Raw genomic sequence first — 18,517 nt, 5'->3', positions numbered from 1 at the left:
TCAACTTTTGACTGGCGTTGCAATAATTTTGCCACCTAGACAGACATTCGAAGGTGGGTGTTACACATGTCAAATAATAAAAATGATACGAGGTTTAAAGCTACAAAACCATATTCGCACTCCCCAGTTTTGCTTTGTTTCGTTTTATTGCTGGTAAACAGTTGTAAAAATCACAAATAGACAGATTAATGGAGGGACGGACGTTTCCAGTAGATGGAAGTTATGTAGAAGTATTTTTTTCCTCTTCTCTTATGTGTACTGGCAAATTCAATAGCTGTATATTTAATTGTTTATGTGGCAGATTATTATGGGATGGTTGGTATATTTTTTTTTGTGACAGTTTTTTTTTCTACAAATTCTTTAAAAATACACACTACATTATTATACCCTACACAACTATGTTGTCAGGGTATTATAGCTTTGTGCAGCCCCAAATGTTTGTAACGCCGCGAAATATTGGTCCTAGACCCACCTTTAAGTATACCGATCGTCATATCTCGACTAGCTGAGTCGATCTAGACATGTGTGTCCGTCCGTCCGTCCGTCCGTCTGTCCATTATAATTTGTAAACACGATACAGGCCACAGTTATGGACCAATCTTCACGAAATTTTGCATGTAGGATGGGTTCTGGCCAATGAAGACCCCTATTGTTTTTGGAAAAGATCGGTTAATATTTAGGGGATGAAATGGACCAAATACTAAATTTTTGTCGGTTTTTCTGGTCGCTCCAGAGGCCGCAATTATGGCCCAAACACCGCGAATTTTTGCATGGAAAAGGGGATCGGGCCAGAGAATAAGCATGCATGTTTTGATAAAGATCGGTCAATATTTAGCGGGTCAAATGGACCCTGACTTTTGTGTGAAAAATGACAAAATTTGTATTTTATGGCATATATATTTACTCCTGGAGGATGTAGACCCCAGGAGTTGATAGCACATCCAAGAGGAGTGGTTGGCCTTTAAATTAATACCAAATATAGTGATGTATCTACTCAGATGTGGGAGTTACAGTCAAATATTTACAGGTGCTTACGTATTCAGATATTATTCAGTAACCCATTACCACATTAGAGGGAGAAATATCGCGCTGATGGCTTTGAAATTTTTCATGAAGTTCCAGTTATGGTCAAGAACAACGCCTATAATTTTCGGTGATGATCAGATTAAAATTTTGGGATGAAATGGACCGAAAACATCATTTTTTGTGTGTTTTCGAGTAGAGTATAATCCGAAAATCACAACACAACCCACCGTGAAGGTAATCTGGACAAGTATTTAGAAGGACTGTACTGAATATTCGAAAAAAGTAAGGAAGAGGTGTTGTTAACCTCTAATCGGACAAGAGGGGGCAAATATCACGAAATATTACTCAGACTCGGAATAAACATCCTCAGAAAGTTAGAGTTCGTGGTAGTTGTGTAGGGTATCGCATGGTCGGCCCCGCCCGACTATACTGCTCCGCTCACTGGTTTTTAAAATAAAATATTATTTAAAAAATTCATCTCGAAAAGTCCATGGAATGTGTACTTCAAAAAATTCACGTTTATAGCCCTGATAGTCCCTGGAAAAATATTCTTTAAAACATGCCCTCTTAAAGCTTAGATAGTTCTTAGAAAAATCATCTTAAAAAATCCAAACTTATAGCTCTGATAGTCCTTGGGAAAATATTCTTTAAAATTGCTTGGACGTCCTTTAAAATTGTTTCGTTAAATAATATTCGCTTGTAGCTCGGTTAGTCCTAAAAATTATTTTTCAAAAAGGTTAGAAATGCCCCGAAAAAAATATTGTTTAGACATGTAAAAACATCGTTAAATTTGTCCGGCCTGAACTTCTTATAGCCTTCAATACTTGATGGTCCTTCAAAACTCCGTAAATCGGCCGAGTCTATTATATGTGGAGTAAATTTTTGGCATAATGTGGTATTAGGTTGTTCATGTTTCAAATTATAGGTTGGAAATGTGAGATAGGAATTTCAACATACCGACACACATATGGGAGCTGTTTTTATACCCTCCACCATAGTATGGAGGATATATTAATTTTGTCATTCCGTTTGTAACTCATCGAAATATTAATTTCCGACCCTATAAAGTATATATATTCTTGATCAGGGTAAAATTCTAAGACGATCTATGTCCGTCCGTCTGTATATACAGTAGCCCCCAATTTTCGGTATTTTGGGGTTCTTGAGCGCGTTTTTAACCGAATACGCTGAAATTTGGTACATTGAGTTCTTATGGGTTCTAAATGTCTCCACAAAAATTATAAATATAGGTCCACTTTTTCTGGTAGCCCCCATATTACTGTACCTCCTAATTTTCAGTATTTTGGGGATTTTGATCGTATTTTTCCACCGAATTGGCTGTAATTCAGTATTTTGAGTTCTTAATAGGTACCAAATCTCTTCACAAAAAGTTATAAATATAGGTCCTTTTTTCCGGATAGCCCTGTTCAAAGCATTCTGAACATGCTGAACATTACAAAGGTACGAATTTCCAAAACTGATCATAACTTCAAATTTCAGGATTATAGATCTATCAGTTCTTTCAAAAATGTACTAAATTTAGTACACATTAGTACAAATTTTCCAAACTTCCAACACACCCCAATCCTACACTCTAACAATGATCCTAACTCCAAATTTAAGAATCCCAGTTCTATCAGTTCACACAAATCCAAATTTGGTACCATTAAGTACACATTAATACGAATTTCCAAAACATTCTATATAGCAGAATCCTACACCCCAAGAATGATCCTAACACCAAATTTCAGAATCCCAAATTTGGTACACACTCAAGAGCCCAAGAGCGCGTGTTTGAACTGTTTTGACATTTATGATTGATACAACTCGGGCAAATGTTTATATGACACAGATAAGGCAGAGGCTATGTAGAGATAATGCAGCTCAGGAAGTATATCCGCTCGTCAATAAACGCAGCATGAGGCAGACTAAAGACAAACATATTTATCAACACCGACCCGAAATCTAAACAATATTGTATAGCCAAGTTGACGTCGAAAGAAACTTTCGTATATGAACTGAAGTCTGGGTGAATTTTTTGTTTTCACATTTTCATAGAACGTTTACAGCGTAACTAGCTTATACCATGTCTATTCATGCTCCTGACTCTTCACCTATTCAATACAGAACCTAAATTTCAATTCATCGTTTTTATCACACTGGCGTCAATTAACACTGGAGCATTATACCCCACCATATCAAGCTGTACTTAGTCTAACCTTAGTCTGCATTATACTCCACCATATCAAGCTGTACTCAGTCTAACCTGATTGAGTGATGTCCTGAAAAATTTCAGGTTGTCTTTATACTCGATTATAGATGTAGACATGTAGACACACAATATAACTGACGTTTATCCAGGATTTCGCGGTAAATCATTAACTGACCATTAACCACATTCAGTGTCTTTGTAATTGAGTCTCCTAGACTTTAGGCCTCCATAGACTACTGATGGATTTCAGCTCTTCTCTAGAAAATGATATATTCGAATATAAAATAATATTTAGACATCAAATCGATTTGGCCGCATCATTGCCAATTCAATAGTCATTTCAATTGGGCGCCAGTAGGACAATAACAAAAGACTATTACTATGTGTCCGCATTGAAAATGTGAATTGTAATGTACCTTTATAGAGAAACCGAAAAGTCCTAAATATGTCTAGACATGATAAAAGCTAGTAGGCCTATGAAATGTAAAATGAAAAAATTCCACCAGACTCCAGTTCATACACGCAGGCCTCTTTTGACCTCATCTTGGGTATAAAATACTGTTTAGACTTCAGCTCGGCGTTGAAAAACATGTTTGAGCCTGCTTCGTGCTACGAGCGGAAATACTTCCTGAACTTCATTATCTCCTCATAGACTTTGGATTGTCTGTGTCATACAAAAATCTGCACGCGTTGTATTAATCATAGATGTAAAAAAAAACAAATCGACACGCGCTCTTGTGCCGTAGGCCGAAGATTCTATAAATTGTACCAAATTTGGTACACACTAGTACGAATTTCCAAAATTTCCTACATAACCCAATCTGACACCCCAACAGTAATCCTAACTCAAAATTTTAGGATCTCAGCTCTATCAGTTCAACAAAATGTAATACCATTTAGTTTAATTTGGTACCATTAGTACAAATTTCCAAAACTTCCTATATATCTCCAACAGTGACCATAACTCCAAATTTCAGAATTCTAGATCTATCGGTTCACCTACATTGTATTTGTACCAAATTTCGTAACAAATAGTACACATTAGACCGGATTTCTAAAAATTCCCACATAACCCAATCCTACACCCCTCTATCGGTTAACTCAAAATTCAAATTGTACCAAATTTAGTACCCATAAGTATAAATTTCCAAAACTACATCCATAACCCAGTCCTACACTCCAACAGTAAACATTTTTACAAATTTCAGTGTTCCATGTCCTATAAACACAAAACTACTTAGATACTTCCCAAACTACATTCTTATATCGACTCAACTTCTTTCACCCTTTATTTACATTCCCAATTTCTAACTCTATCCGTTCACATGCTACGAAATTTTGTACATTTTAGTACTTTTCGTATACTTATAGTTCGAATTTCCCAAAAGTACATCATTAGTATATCTATCCTACACTCTATCAGTGATCCTCATTCCAAATTGAAGACTTTTAACTCCACCGTTTCGCGAAATATAAATCGTAACATATTTAGTACTTTTTAGCACTTTTGGTGCCATTCTAGTACGAATTTTCATAAACCCAACCTCATCTGACACCTTCGGACTAAGAGTGATCCTCACCCGAAGACTTGATATCCCATGAGAACCCAAAAAATCCAAATAGAGCCAATTTGATTGAATGCCATATTCAAACACCTCAAAATGCCGAATATGAGGGTCTATACCGAAACTTAAAACAATATTGATAATTTTTGGTAGTGAAATTTTCTATTTAGTGAGAAATCAATATATAAAACCAGTAAGGAAAGTAGTAAAGTCGGACTGGGCCGACTATATGATACCCTTCACCACTTTGGGTATATTCTAAATATGTACCCAAACATATGTAGAATATATCTGAACCGATTTCAGGAAAACTTGCCAGAGACTAATTTATATTACATCAGTACGTTGTGTCAATCGGCCAAGCTATGGATCTTTTCACGAAGCTTAGCAACATCATTCTAGACTTAATTCAGTACCCCATATCAAAATTCGTGCAAATCGAAAGATATATAGGGACTTTGATGCACCAATTACCTTAAATCGATTGAAAATATATATGGGAGCTATATCTAAATCTGAACCGATTCTCACGAAATATTGTACACGTCATTCTAGTATCAATTCAGTACGCTATGTCAAATTGCGTGAAAAACGAAGGATATATAGAAACTTTGGTGCACCATTTACATAAAATCGGACCAAAATATATATGGGAGCTATATCTAAATTTGAACCGATTTTCAAGAAACTTTGCAGACATCATTTTAGACTTAATTTAGTACGCTATGCCAAATTTCGTGCAAATCGAAACATATATAGGTACTTTGGTGCACCATTTACCTTAAATCGGACGAAAATATATATGGGAGCTATATCTAAATCTGAACCGATTTTTAGGAAACTTAACACATCATTCTAGACATAATTCATTACGCTATGCCAAATTTCGTGCAGATCGAAAGACATTTAGGGACTTTGGCGCACCATTTACATTAAATCGGACGAAAATATATATGGGAACTATATCTAAATCTGAACCGATTCTCACGAAACTTTGCACACATCATTCTAGTATCAATTCAGTACCCTATGCCAAATTTCGTGCAAATCGAACGATATATAGGGACATTGGTACACCATTTACATTAAATAGGACGAAAATATATATGGGAGCTATATCTAAATCTGAACCGATTTTTTCCAATTTCAATAGGGTTCGTCCTTGAGCCAAATAAGTGACCTGTGCCAAATTTCATCCAATTCGGATCATAAATGCGACTTGTACTTTGATTACAATTTAACATGGACAGACAGACAGACGGACGGACGGACATGCATAAATCGACTTAAAAAGTGATTTCATGCATATTCTAAAAAGGAACCATGTGTCTATCTCGTTTCCTTTTGCCTGTTACAAACATATGCACAAAGACATAATACCCTGTACCACAGTATGGTGAAGGATATAATTATAGCCAATTCTGCTGAAGCACTTGCCAAAGCTGTCCAAAAATACCGAAAATTTGGAATGTGACGTTATATGGGGATTATCCTAAACAGTGGGCCATATTGATAATTTTTAGTAAGAAGACTTTCTACCCAATGAGAACCCAAAATATCAAATAAAGGTGAAAGTGTTACCGAATATTGTAGAGTACCACTAAGTGGACGGATATATCCCACTTTCAAGATTAAGAATATATCGTCTTTATGGGATCTCAGGTGAATATTTGAATGACAAATTTAATATGGTGCTGGGATAAAAATGCATGCTTTGAAAAATATTTTTTTATTAATCCACGCTTTTAGATATTCTTCTTCTACAACGCGCTACTTATGTATTCACACCACCAAATTTACATGCAGGTGGCCAGATCTCATGACTATAATCATCATCATGATCAGTTGTATGTATAGAGCCATTCAGTCCCTCATGGTAATAACTTAAATTGCTTAGAAAAAATAACACACAAAAAAAAAACTAACAGTTACCGAAATTTATGATCATTTAGCTACCGGGGTAAAGGAAAATACGGCGGATCGGCCTAACTGCCTACATAACTACCGTCGAATGGACAGATATTTATTTGATTTCTTTGGTATTTACATAGCTGTTGCATATCTAACCCGGCGATAGCAATTGCTGGCTGTGACTTCCAACGAGGTTCTGCACTTCGTCGTCTTGGTTAGAGTACAAAATGCGCCGTAATCTCCTAAGTTGCAACGTGCATCGAATGTAGATTTTATTTATGCAAATCTCACATTTGCCACAATGCACGAAGAAGAAGAAGAGGTAAAAAATCGTCATTTGCCACCGAGATGCAATGGTCCAAGAAGAACAACAATTATGGCACTGTCAAGATAATAACCGGTGAAATAATTCATTACCAATGTTGTCGGTGTAGACAAGTGGTATTTTTCTGAGAGGGTCTGTGTTCAAAACCAAACATAAAAATTGTTATTTTTCTATAGAAAAAAAAATTATTTTTGATATTTAACATTTAGAATTTTGAGATATGGGATATTCCATATAAATTTTAAATTAAATTAAAGTAAAAATCCTTTTTCAACAAAATTTAAAAAAAGTGGGACTTCAAAGGATCTTCCACAAAAAACTTTCGGTTAAAATATAATTTCAATATATGGTCTGTTCCCGTACTGCAATAATCTACTAGTTTTTACTATTTTCTTCGATATCATAAAGGAAAAATGGTTATCGTAGTAAAAAGTTCTACATTCATGCAGGTTCTGAAACACAGACCAATATTTTAACATAAAAAAAGACGAATTCTTTTTTATTTTTTTTTTTTCGAAAAATATGGCGTTAATATTTTTGAAAATAATATTTAATTAATTGAATGCCTCATATCCTCAAAGTTCGATTTCCAGTTTTCAACGTTTTTTTTTTGATAAATAATTTAAAAAGTAGAATTATATAAAAAAATCCGCACATCAATACAAGTCGTGTTTATTTATTTTTTTTATAATCTGTTAATTTGGCATTTTGTTCAAGCAATTAGATATTTATTCGCCGAAAACCAATCCCCCTTGTTCTGAACATTCAAAAGTTGTTTGTTAACAGCTGCCCCATTGACCCTTTAACAATGGAGACAAACAGACCTGAAAAATTATTAGGCAGGTCTACCGAAAACAATGCCTTATTTGATATTACCACTAAATTGTCATGACACCCACAGTGTGAAGTCACTCCTTTGATTATGAACGATCACAAGACCAGAGGTGTTGAAATAAATCATCATCGATGTGATACTTAATAAATTTTATTGTAAATAAAAATAATTGCTATTTTATTTTCTACGGGGGCTACTATATACATTCCTGGCATAGAAAATACTAATTGTTGCCTAGTGCCATCTGACATTTCGATTGAAAAGTTCAAAATTTGTAGCAAAAAAAAAAAAAAAATAATAATAATAATAAATAAATACAATAAAATAAAAATAAATAAATAAATAAGTAAAAGAAAAAAAAAACAACAGCAAGGAAAGTTCAAAAGTCGGACGGGGCCGACTATATGATACCTTTCACCAATTTGGGTACAAGCAAGAGATGCTCATATGTACAATATCTTTTAGATAGAATAGTCATAACATCTTTGGAGGACCATTGAAATGGAATCGAACGAAATTATATGCATACATAGATATTTGAACTAAATTAAAATAACCCATATACGACACAAAACGAATACACGTCATTCTAGGTTCGATTTGGTACGTTGTGCAGTAATTCGTCCTAAGCGGACAAACTTTAGTTATTTGGTACATCATTTTGATGAAACCGAACATTATATGGTACCTATATCTAAACCTAAAAAGACTTCAATCCAATACGCTATGTAATATTTCACGTTACGCGAACAGACATAGGTTCCTCCATTTGCATAAAATCAGACAAAAATATATGAGGGAGCTATATCTACATCAGAACCAATTTCCACAACAAAATATCATGCAAATAGACCAGGATCTATGGTGCACCACTTACATAAAATGGGACTAAAGTATATATGTGAGCTATATCTAAATCTGAATCGCGGACGGTAACCTGAAGTAATTTCAGGACGCTGCACAGTGGGTTAGAATACCCTGTTTCCTTGGATTAATTAAAAAATTAAATTTTAAGTATCGTTAAAATTTTTGCACACGGTTAAAGTATATAAAATTCTACATCATTTGTCGTTGAAATTAATGTCAAAAGTGGACAGGTGTTTTTGTAGTGAAACTTCAAAGTCAAACTTCATACAAATTTTTGTGCCAAAAAAGGCTGAAAAAAGTGAAAACGTTCCCGTAGAAAATTTTATTTATTTTAAAAAGTATTGTAAAAGTTAAACATTTTTCAACGGAACCATGAAGTTTAGGTTATTTTGCAAATACTTCGTTAACATTTGAGTATGAAATTGTGTTTGGAAGTGATTAAGATTTAGTTATTTATATTGAAAATGCCAAAAAAAAAATAATATTTTTATATTTTAAATGGATAAATAGTTATTATTCGTCCACATTCGTGTCATAATTTTTGGTTTATATTAAAGAGGACATAAATCTGTGTTATATTGTAAAATTTTACGCTGCCCTTTTGTGCCTTTTAGAAGCTATGCGTTGTTTAATACAAGTGTTGTAGCAGTCAAATTAGCTAAAAGTCACATTGATCTCGTGGCTGGTGCTGTTGTTGAGTGTTGTGTTTTCTTGTTTTTCATGTTATTTTTTCTAATTATTTTATTGTTGTTATTTTTGTTTCTTTTAATGATATTCTTTGTTACAATAATATTTTGTTTTTGTTTATTTTAATAATATTCATTGTTTTGACAAATAGTGATTGTGTTGTGCAGTTTCAAGTAGTCGGGTAAAAGCGTTCTTTATTAGCATTTTTTATAGGTACAAGTTCGAACGTTGTTTTTATACCCTTCACCACACTGTGGTACAGGGTATTATGTCTTTGTGCATATGTTTGTAACAGGCAAAAGGAAACGAGATAGACACATGGTTCCTTTTGAGAATATGCATAGAATCACTTTCTAAGTCGATTTAAGCATGTCCGTCCGTCCGTCCGTCCGTCTGTCCGTCTGTCTGTCTGTCCATGTTAAATTGTAAACAAAGTACAGGTCGCATTTATGATCCGAATTGGATGAAATTTGGCATAGGTCACTTATTCGGCCCAAGGACGAACCCTATTGAAATTGGGAAAAATCGGTTCAGATTTAGATATAGCTCCCATATATATATTTAACCGATTTAATGTAAACGGTCCCTATATATCTTTCGATTTGCACGAAATTTGGTACAGCGTAATCATTTAAGTCTAGAATGATGTCTGCCAAGTTTCGTGAAAATCGGTCCAGATTTAGATATAGCTCCCATATATAGTTTCGTCCGATTTCATGTAAATGGTGCCCCAAAGTCCCTATATATATTTCGATTTGCACGAAAATTGGCATAACGTATTAAATTAAGCCTAGAGTGATGTCTGCCAAGTTTCGAGAAAATCGGTTCAGATTTAGATATAGCTCCCATATATAGTTTCGTCCGATTTCATGTAAATGGTGCCCCAAAGTCCCTATATATCTTTCGATTTGCACGAAATTTGGCATAACGTATTAAATTAAGCCTAGAGTGATGTCTGCCAAGTTTCGAGAAAATCGGTTCAGATTTAGATATAGCTCCCATATATAGTTTCGTCCGATTTCATGTAAATGGTGCCCCAAAGTCCCTATATACCCTTCGATTTGCTCGAAATTTGGCATAGCGAAATGGATTAGGTCTAGATTGATGTGTGTTAAGTTTGCTGAAAATCGGTTCAGATTTAGATATAGCTCCCATATATATTTGCGTCCGATTTAAGGTAAATGGAGTACCAAAGTCCCTATATATCTTTCGATTTGCACGAAATTTGGCATAACGTATTAAATTAAGCCTAGAGTGATGTCTGCCAAGTTTCGAGAAAATCGGTTCAGATTTAGATATAGCTCCCATATATAGTTTCGTCCGATTTCATGTAAATGGTGCCCCAAATTCCCTATATATCTTTCGATTTGCACGAAATTTGGCATAACGTATTAAATTAAGCCTTGAGTGATGTTTGCGAAGTTTCGAGAAAATCGGTTCAGATTTAGATATAGCTCCATATATAGTTTCGTCCGATTTGATGTAAATGGTGCCCCAAAGTCCCTATATATCCTTCGATTTGCTCGAAATTTGGCATAGCGAAATGGATTAGGTCTAGATTTATGTGTGTTAAGTTTGCTGAAAATCGGTTCAGATTTAGATATAGCTCCCATATATATTTTCGTCCGATTTAAGGTAAATGGTGTACCAAAGTCCCTATATATCCTTCGATTTGCACGAAATTTGGCATATCGTACTTAATTAAGTCTAGAATAGTGCACGTTAAGTTTCTCGAAAATCGGTTTGGATTTAAATATAGCTCCTATATAAATTTTCGTCCGATTTAATGTAAATAGTGTACCGAAGTCCCTATACATATTTCGATTTGCACAAAATTTGGCATAGTGTACTAAAATGAGTCTGGAGATTTAAGTGAAATGAGATTTATATATAGCTCCTATATATTTTTGCTTCCGATTTTATGTAAATTGTGCACTAAAGACCCAAAGTTTGTCCGATTGCCACACAATTATGTACAATACAGAAGTTAATATAAGATAATCTCTGCCATTCTCATTGAAATCGGTTCAGATTTTGATATAGCTTCTACATATATATTTTCGTCCAATTTTACACAAAATTGACACAAATTTTGCACAACGTACTAAAGTTTTGAAATTTGGAAAGTGTAGAAATCGGTTCAGATTTTGATAGAGCTTCTATATATATTTTCTGCCGAGTTTTGGTAATTTTGTCCCATTGTAAGAAGCAACCGTATATCTGAACAAATGAAAAATTTAGTATAGGTTGCAGAATTCGACGTCTATTAGCATTCATCTGTTGAATATACCCAAAGTGGTGAAGGGTATCATATAGTCGGCCCCGCCCGACTTTTCTACTTTCCTTACTGGTTTATAATCGTCGAAGCTTATGATGAATTCGAGCGCTCAAACAATGAATGACAAGATGACATTTTTAGCTAAAGAAATCAAAAAAAAAACGCACCAAAACGCTAGAAAAATCTGCCGAAATAACAAAAATATATGTTAATTTAATAAAAATGCACGTGTCGGTTATAGCTGTATCCAGTGGCCATGAGATTAATAATGAAAAATTTCAAATATATGCACACAATACAGGACGACTTTTTGTTGAAACGTATCCTTTGTATAATATGCCTACCACTTTGCACAAGTTTTTTATTCACGGACCCGAAATTGTGTCAAATGCCCTTTTACATATTGAGCAATTATCAGAAGTTGGTGATGCTGCGGACAGAGGTGGCCTGTGAGAAACAGTGACGTAAATGACATACACCGACTCAAAACCATTATGTTTTTTATAAAATGGCTATTAACATTTATCGAGTTGGAAATAACGTATGCTTTACTCAAATTCATACCGAATATCAAAATTTTTTTCTTAAAAAAAATTCGGAATTTGTTTATCAGTTCTAGTAAAGAATAGCCAGATATACAGTAAAAATAATATATGTTCTTGAAAATGACTGTATATGGTGATAATATTGAAATAAATGACGTTTACTACATTTTATACAGGTATATGTCGTTTTCGACGTTTACACCTTTTTGGCAGTCGAAAACCTGAAAATTCGTCATACGGACCATCCCCGGCTGCGGATGATGACGATGTGGATGATTAACTTTAAGATGTATAAAATTCAATGTTTAAGTTATCATATTGTACTCCTTGCACTATATACCTACACTGATATTTGGCACTACTTAATAAAATTATACTCAAATATACTTAGAAAACATTTTTTTAACTTATTTTAATGGTATTAACTGAAAAATAAAGAAAAATTATTCTAACATAGCTTCCCTGATTTGATCCAAGAAAACATGGTACTCTAACCCACTGTGCGCTGTGCAACATTTTGTCTCAATCGTTTTTCGTTCGGTTCCACGCAATTCACACCTACCCAGCCAATCGTGGGAACGACCGTCCTATAACGAATGGTACGTGAACATGTCCGGACAATGCTTACTAGGTTAGTAAGGATGTCAGACGCTGTGCAACATTTTGTCTCAATCGGACAAACATTAACTGCATGGTGCACTTTAAATCGCAGAAACTATATATGGAAGCTATATGTTATCTGCACCGATTCCAACAAAACTTCGCATACATCAATCCAGACCTAATTCAGTACGCTGTGCAAAACTCTGTCTCAATCGGGCAAATATTGACATGATGGTGCTGCATTTACTTTAAATCCGACGAAAAAATATATGGTAGCTATATTTAAATCAGAACCGATTCCAACAATACTTCGCATCAATATTGATCTAATTCAGTAAGCTGTGTAAAATTTTGTAAAATCGGACAAATATTGGTAGTAATTTGTATGGGATCTATATCTAAATCTAAACTGATTTCAAAACTGAGCATATATCAATCTATACCTAATTCATTACGCTGAAAATTTTGTGTCAATCGGCATATATTTGACTCTTTGGTACTCCATTTACATAAAATCGAACGAAACTATATAGGAGCTATATCTAAATCTGAACCGATTCCAACAAAACTTCGCATATATCAATCCAGACCTAATTCAGTACGCTGTGCAAAATTCTGCCTCAATCGGACAAAAATTGACATTATGGTGCTCCATTTACTTTAAATCGAGCGAATATATGATATATGGGAGCTATATCTAAATCTGAATCGATTTCAACATTACTTCACTCCTGCAGTAATTTCAATACGGATGTCAACCTGTAGTATCTTCAATACACTATGCACAATTTTGTCTCAATCGGAGAAACATTGCTAGTATGACGCATCATTTAAATAGAATATCTAAATCTGAACCGATTTCAACAAAACTTTGCAGACATCAACATGGATCTAATTCCGTAAGCTGTGCACAATTTTGTGCCAATCGGCCTAAATTTGGCTCTTTGTATATATCTAAATCAGAACCGATTACAACAAAACTGATCTTATATTAATCTAGACCTAATTCTGTATTCTGAGCAAAATATTGTCTCAATCGGACCAATATTGGGAGTTTGGTGCAGTATTTACATAAAATCGGACGAAACTATATATGGGGGCTATATCTAAACTGATTTCAACAAAAATTAGCATACATTAATTTGGACATAAGTCAGTGCTCTGTGCTAAATGTTGTCTCAATCGGACCAATATTGGGAGTTTACACAAAATCGGACGAAATTATATATGGGAACTATGTCTAAATATAAACTGATTTCCAACTCGTGAACATTTTCTTAAAACCAAGTATATTATGACTGCATCGATGAACTTAAATATATGTATGGCGATGAGACACCGTCCTTTAGGATTTTTGTGTAAAAGAAAATCTTAGTGCCGATCTTAGTTTTCGTATAGAATACATAGAACAACCTCCAGCAAATTTTGTTTTTCGTTCGGTCCCACGCCATTCACTCCTACCCCAGCCAAGGTGGGAACGACCTTCCTATAACGAAAGGTACGCGAACACTCCATGTCCGGATTGTGCTCACTAGGTAAGTAAGGATGTCAGCAAGATTGAATCGTAAAGGCCAATTACACTTCTATCGTCAGTAGCTAAGAGACTTGACTCGTTTAGAAACAGTTTTCTAGTAGCCGAACACCAATTTGGATTTCGTAAATAGCACAGCCAAACAACTGTTCGAAGACATCGAGAAATATTAGATAATCAAGTTTTCTTTCACTGCGTTTCAATAATCCTAATAAATATTTGACTTTATTAATGCAAGACTCTATACTAAGCTCAGTTTACACACATTTATTAAAAAAAAACTCAGAATTTTTTTGTAATTTTTTGTTTACATATCTACATATTTTTCCAGATAATAAAACGGGACGCCCTTCTTTGCAAATATTAAAAGGAAATTGCTCTCAAAAAATGTTACAGATCTTCAAAAATTGATAAACGAACTGTGGGGAACTTCGCTTCATATGTAAGCCATTCAATCATAATCAAATATTTATATTCCACTTATAGATACCAATTATGAAAAAAATGTTGTCACTTCCTGAACATTCGGGTGCAATGAACGGAAAACTTTAATTTTGTCAGATGTTCTAGTCGCTCTAGAGGCAAATATTATATGCAGAACATCACATATTTTACAAGGTGAAGGGGATCTGACCAAATACTTCGAGCGGAAATTTTGCATGTAGGATGGGTTTTGGCCAATGAAGACACCTATTGTTTTTGGAAAAGATCGGTTAATATTTAGGGGATGAAATGGACCAAAAACTTTATTTTTGTCGGTTTTTCTGGTTGCTCCAGAGGCCGCAAATATGGCCCAAACACCGCGAATTTTTGAATGGAGAAGGAGATCGGGTCAAAGAATATTCTATAGAGTATATATTAACCCCTGTAGGACATAGACCCGATAAGTTCACAGTATATCCAAGAGGAGTGGTTGACCTTTAAATTAATACCAATTATATTGTCGTAGGTACTCGGATGAGGGAGTTTAACTTATATATTTACAGGTGCTTACGGATTCATATATTATTTAGTAACCTATTACCACACTGGAGGGCGGAAATATAGCGCTGATCGCTTTGAAATGTTCCATGAGATTCCAGTTATGGTCAAGGACAACGCCTAAAATGTTATGTGATGATCAGATAATAATATTGGGATGAAGTGGACCGAAAACTTAAATATTTAAAATTTTCGAGTCGACAGCCGAACATCACAACACAACCCACGGTGAAGGGAATCTCTACAATTAATTAGAGGGGCTGTACTGATTTTTAGAAACATTTGCTGACCTCTAGCCAGTCAAAAGTGTGCAAATATCGCGAAATATTGTCTAATCTCAGAATATAGAACCACAGAATGTTAGATTTTCATGGAAGTTGTGTAGGGTATCGTATGGTCGGCCCCGTCCGACTATAATGCTCGGCTCACTGGTTTTTAAATTTTTGACCACAAAAATATGCGATTTTCCAAAAATATGTTTTCAATGATCCGCCATTTGGTTAATTTTTGAGCGAAGTGAATAATCCTAGTTTATACGAGAGCTAGACATGTACTCTTTCTAACACAGTTAGAATTTTCGGATTCCCATTTTCCAGTGAGTTATTTATCATGCCCGCCATCAAAAATATGGACTTTATTTAATCACAAAAAACAACAACAAAACAATAAAACAATTGTAAATTATTTTTCCTTTAAATCTTGAAAAATATATATCTGCAAAGTTATAAAACTTAACAAACTTTGGTACAGATTTACTGGCCCCTTGAAAATCTTGAAAATTTTAAATCAAGAAAGGGGGGGGGTTTCCCTTAAATATAACCTAAATATGTTCATATGTTCTCATTTTTTTCTTCGATTTCATTTAATTCAACATTTCACACATTAGGCTATAAATCGCAGTTTAACAAAATATTTTCGTGCAAAAAAAAAAAAAAAAAAAAAAAAAAAACGAATATTTGTCATGATCAACAAGAAACTAAAATTCAATTATGAAATACCAAACATTTCGGTCACGCTCCAATATCCGAACATTTGTCACATTTATTTCACAATGATTGGCGTTGAGACAATTTTAATGAGTTTTACCCAAAGCCTGACAATTTGTTGGCCAACTGTGTCACAAATCTTGGCATTTTAATCAGTAATTGTGAATTATTGTCGTCGAAGTTGTAAATTAAACACTGCATTTACAACAACAGCAAAAGCAATAATAAAGAAGTTGTTGTTTTTACACTTTTCACAATTCATAATTTAGTTAGGTTAGGAAATTTGGAGTTGATCCAACTTGGCAACAACAACAATGAAGGTGTCTGGTGGACGGAGGTGTTTTGCTAAATACTTCATGGCTTGGCTGATTGGCTGCCCGATCACAATCAAATGGTCTTAATAGCGACAAGGAAAATTACATCATTTTTGGGGTTTCTTTTTTGGAGTTTAACGCTGTTTTTCATGTTGTTTTAACTCCGCCTTTAACAGCTCATAAGTTTGGTTATTACTTTTTTAATAAATAGACAACAGTGGTTTCTATGTGCATATGGTCAATTGAAAATGTCAGAGCTGGAAGGATAAATGGTGATTTCAGACTTCATAAGATGAGAAGTTTCAGGCATTCTACTTCTCCCACTACTTGAAAGTGGTGTCACGTGAGCTCACTTTCAAATAAAAATAACGAAAAGTCGGACCTGAGTTTGGAGATGATCAAAAGAAAATAATTTCAAAGAAGTCCCATTGACAACTGTAAAAATCTTTAGAACAATTACCAAGTTCCTATTGATAATCAACCCAGTTCTTTCGAATAACCTATAATCAGTGTTTTAAATTTTTTTTTCTTCGGGGATATAATATTCGATCCCAAGTATTAATGTTCTATACTTCTGGTGGAGCGCATGCAAACTTCGTTACGATCGTACATAAGTAAATTAAACTTCATTCACCACACTGTGGTACAGGGTATTATGTCTTTGTGCAACCAAATTCCCTTTATATCTCTCGATTTGCACGAAATTTGGTATGGCGTTCTGAATTATGTCTAGAATAATGTGTGCTAAGTTTTATAAAAATCGGTTCAGATTTTGATGTAGCTCCCAAATATATTTTCGTCCGATTTAAGGTATATTGTGTACCAAAGTCCCTATATATCTTTCGATTTGCACGAAATTTGGCACAGCATAATGATTTAGGTCTAGCATGATGTGTGTTAAGTTTCGTGAAAATCGGTTCAGATTTGAATATAGCTCCCATATATATTTCCGTCCGATTTAAGGTAAATGGTGTACCAAAGTCTCTATATATCTTTCGATTTGCACGAAATTTGCCACAGCGTACTGATTTAAGTCTAGAACGATGTGTGTTAAATTTCGTGAAAATCGGTTCAGATTTAGATATAGCTCTTATATATATTTTCGTCCGATTTTAGGTAAATAGTGCAACACAGTCCCTTTTTATCTTTCGATTTGCACGAAATTTGGCACAGCATAATGATTTAGGTCTAGCATGATGTGTGTTAAGTTTCGTGAAAATCGGTTCAGATTTGAATATAGCTCCCATATATATTTCCGTCCGATTTAAGGTAAATGGTGTACCAAAGTCTCTATATATCTTTCGATTTGCACGAAATTTGCCACAGCGTACTGATTTAAGTCTAGAACGATGTGTGTTAAATTTCGTGAAAATCGGTTCAGATTTAGATATAGCTCTTATATATATTTTCGTCCGATTTTAGGTAAATAGTGCAACACAGTCCCTTTATATCCTTTGATTTGCACAAAATTTGGCATAGCGTACTGAATTAAGTCTAGAGAGATGTTTGTTAATTTTCGTACCGAATAGCGTGTATCAATTTTGCTATAAATTGTTTTTTAGGATTCATATGTACAATATACCCAAAGTGGTGAAGGGTATCATATAGTCGGCCAAGTCCGACTTTACTACTTTCCTTACTGGTTTAAAATTAGTTCAAATATCTATGTAGTCCACACATTTAATTTCGTCATGCCTACAGGATATTGTACATATGAACGTCTCTTGTAGTCACCAAAAGTGCTGAAGGGTATCATATAGTCGGCTCCGTCCGACTTTTGAACTTTCCTTACTGGCTTTGTCATGGGAGCGACATTATATCCCCAAATGTTTACAATATGATTTTTTTTTC

At 34.4% G+C, this 18,517-nt stretch overlaps 1 protein-coding gene across 1 annotated transcript in view; it reads left to right on the top strand.

Annotated features, from left to right (window-relative positions):
* The window catches only part of LOC133330062 (fibrinogen-like protein A), a 30,402-nt gene that overhangs the window by 2,744 nt on the left and 9,141 nt on the right, over positions 1-18,517 (top strand). The window lies entirely within an intron of this gene.

This window comes from Musca vetustissima, unplaced genomic scaffold, assembly GCF_032173495.1.
Source record: "Musca vetustissima isolate MV318-11 ecotype Yass unplaced genomic scaffold, APGP_CSIRO_Mvet_v1 utg2339, whole genome shotgun sequence".
Taxonomy (NCBI): Eukaryota; Metazoa; Arthropoda; class Insecta; order Diptera; family Muscidae; genus Musca; species Musca vetustissima.
This window is presented reverse-complemented; position numbering and strand designations above follow the sequence as displayed.